Source organism: Ursus arctos, unplaced genomic scaffold (genome assembly GCF_023065955.2).
Source record: "Ursus arctos isolate Adak ecotype North America unplaced genomic scaffold, UrsArc2.0 scaffold_25, whole genome shotgun sequence".
Taxonomy (NCBI): domain Eukaryota; kingdom Metazoa; phylum Chordata; class Mammalia; order Carnivora; family Ursidae; genus Ursus; species Ursus arctos.
In genome coordinates, this window is record NW_026622930.1 from 37676909 (window position 1) to 37680344 (window position 3436).

The following is a 3436-nucleotide window of genomic DNA, read 5'->3' on the forward strand; positions in this document are numbered from 1 at the left end:
TCTTCCCCACCGTCCCACCCTAGGCCATCTTATCTCCACCATATTGTTCCCATTAGACCGCATAGCAGCCTCCTGGAATCAGAATTATTCTCTATGAGTCCATTCTCCATAGGTAGCCAATAGAGATCTTCCCCCAAATACAAATCTGATCATGTCATTTCTCTGCTTAGCATTCGTCAAGGATGTCCCACTGTCTTTAAGATAAAGTCTAGACCTTTAAATGGGCTTACAAAACGCTCTAATATGAGGACCCTTCCTTCCCCTAGCCTCCTTCCTTCCTCCCCACTCCCCAGCCGACCAGTCTCTCTCCAACCTACCAATATTCTTGCTCACCCCTACCTCGGGCATGAGCTGTTCACTCCTTCCAAACACTCTCCCTCTCCTCTCTGCTAAACTCTCCTCTCGGCGTTTGTTTGGAGAAGCCATTCATCTGACAAATATCTGTTGAGGCTCTGCCAGGTACCAAGCATTGAGATTGGCTCTGAGGAGTGCTACAGTCGACCAGCCACTCTGAAGTGCTCAGCACAAAGGCCACTTTTCCAGAGACACTTCTTCAATCCACACACACTCGGTGACTCACTGGGCTGCCTTGAGTTCCCACGGCACCTGTAACAGCCACCAGGTTCAGTGCTAGCTACCTGTGTGACGTGTGCCCGGAAGTTGTCTCTAAACTGCAAGCTCAGAGGGCAGGGTCTGGGTCTGTCTTGTTTCCTACAATATCCTCTGATACTGGGTATCCCCTGATATTGACACGGTGTAGCAGCTGGCTTTTAGTAGGTGCTCAATAAACAGTTGTTAAATGAATTAAGTCCTCCCATTTTTGCCTCACAAAGATGATGGCTCACGTGGTCAGTCCTTTTTGCTCCGCCTCTCTCTGCCATAGACTCAGGTACTGGGAGAAGCAGCAGACAAGCCTCAAGGAGTCCCCTTCTGAAACCATCGTTGCAGACAGTTTGGGTTCAGGAACCACTCAAAATGCCTTTGGCCAGAAGATATTTTTTGCCCACCAATTTTCATAACCCTGTTTGTTTGAGAGGCAATTTGATCCAGATGTTTCAGATTCATTTACATTAAACTCATCACCACGTGACACTCTAACAGCTTTGGATGGCCATGAAGCCCTTTTTTACGAACCAGGCTGCTGCATTTTGCCAGCTATAAATGAGTGTAAGACCCCGGTTCTTTGCACTTGGGTCCAAATTTAGCAAGGATTGGAGGAGTGTGAAGTTTGGCAACTGCACATTCTCCCGTCCCTGCTGAGGCATGGATGGGATTTTATAGACTTTGGAATGTAGATTTCCTAATGATTCAGATGAATGTCACAATGTGATGATTCCACCCACCAAAAGGATATTGAAGCAAGACCCCTCCTTGTCTTTGTGATCTCTTCTATTTTAAAAAGAAGTGGGAGGGGGAAGAGAAGGTAAGGAAGGAGTTTTAGAAGAGTTGACAATTAAGCACACATTCGCTCACACACAAATGCACGCAGATCCAAAATTCTTAACAACCTAATGATTCACTAACAGCACCAGGGAATTTAAATGTGCTAGTCCCTTGGCAGGCAAGAAGCCAAGGTCCCCCTCCCCTCGCCTCTCTCCCTGACATAAGGGTAAGTTTTGGCACAGAAAGACAGCTCCTCATTCCACTGAAAACTCAACACTGCAAAACTAACTCAGAGTGAACTGAAAAGATATTTTATGGCTCAGAAAATGTTTATACCAGGGTGGTTCTCTGCACAACTGGGAAATGTTATCTCGGCACAGTGAGTTGTTCCCTCTCTGCTCATGGAGCCCTTGACTCTGTCTTTGCTCTTAACACGTCATTTATCCCCTGGAAGGCTGTTCCCGCCACTATATTGGTAAGACCCAAGGACAGGAGTTGTATCTCCTTTACCCTTACGTACTCAGAATCTAGCAGAGCTTCTGGCACATAGCAGTTGCTCATGAAATGTCTGATGAATCAGTGAATGAGCCCTCGACATTAACCAGAGCTTGCAGATTACTGTGCCACCCACATAGATAGACACACATGGAGAGACGTAAAGAGATAAATGGACATAGACAGAATGAAGAGGAAAAATGGAAAGAAAGGAAAACCTATTTCTCGAAAATCCATTTCTCGAAAATCCTGTGACTAGAGCTGGAGAATTTTAAATAACTCAAACAGGTAGCAACAATGTATAGATTTGAGCATGCCTATCTAATACTCTTTCCTTTTACTTTTTGTTTCCATTTTTTATGGCTTTTCAGGGAGGCAAATCCCTGAAAATTGACACTCCTAAGCCTTCTGATGATACCATAGTTAGAGCCTCTCCGCAACAGGAAGAGCCAGGCCTTCAACGATATTGAAAAACACTCCACAAACCCTTCAGTGAGGCAGGACAGTTCTGCCCTTGCTTAGATCCAAAGTTAACGACAGCCATTTATAAAGGGGAAAAAGAGATCATAATTTTTTAAATTGTGTTTTTCCATGTGCGACTGGATTTTCTAAGTCAGCCTGAAAGCCACATGCTTGCTCGACCACAACAGTGCTCTAAAGCAGAAGTGGTGAGCCTCTGTCTGAAACGCAGGAACGGATGATGTCATCCGCAGCAGTTAAGGACTGAAGGGATTATGAGATTTGAAGTGGGATTTGGAAAAATGTCCGGTGCTGTGAATATCGGGGGGCTGCTGGCTGTCTCCTCACCTGGGCAGAAACGCCTCATTCTCACCCCTCGGGTTACCGGGGCTGTGTTGTAACAACCCCCCCTCGGCTAGGACTGTGACGGGTTATTTTGTCAGTTTTTCCACTCCAAGTTTCAAGAGCTTTTTCTGTGGATCTTAGTTCTTTTCCACTTTTCTTCAAATCTTTTGGACAAAGTTTCAGATCAATAGCACTCTGCAGTGTGGAGGGATAGTAAAAGAATGGTGCACTTAGCGGCCTGGGCGCTAGGATGGGGAAGCGGTTAGGGAGTTGGGGGGGGGGGGCTGCAGCCCGCTGGGGGTCACCTCCACGCCCTAAAGGCTGCACAGCTGTGTTTGGCTTCCTTGTGTGAGACTGCGAAGTAACAAGACTAATATTTAGATTATTTCCTTAAAAAGGAACGTATCCGTGGAGCATCTACTAGGTGTGAAGCTTCCTACTAGACGTCGTGCCGGATTGTAACAAGGAAGGGCGCGTTCCTGCCGCCAATGCACTTTCGACCCAGTACATACAGAGAGATAGAGATAGTGTGCTTGGACCCCTAGTTCTTCACTTATCAATTTTAAATAATATTTGTTGACCCCCCCAATGCGAAAGATGAACATGATCTCACACCTTTTCTTCCCTCCTCTTCCTCTCAATATTTAATATTTACATTCTTATTCTTTTGTTACTTCGAAATTTTAAACTTTATACAAAGTGCTACCTATTTCTTCATTATGAAATATAAGAATATAGAGACTGTAACACCTAC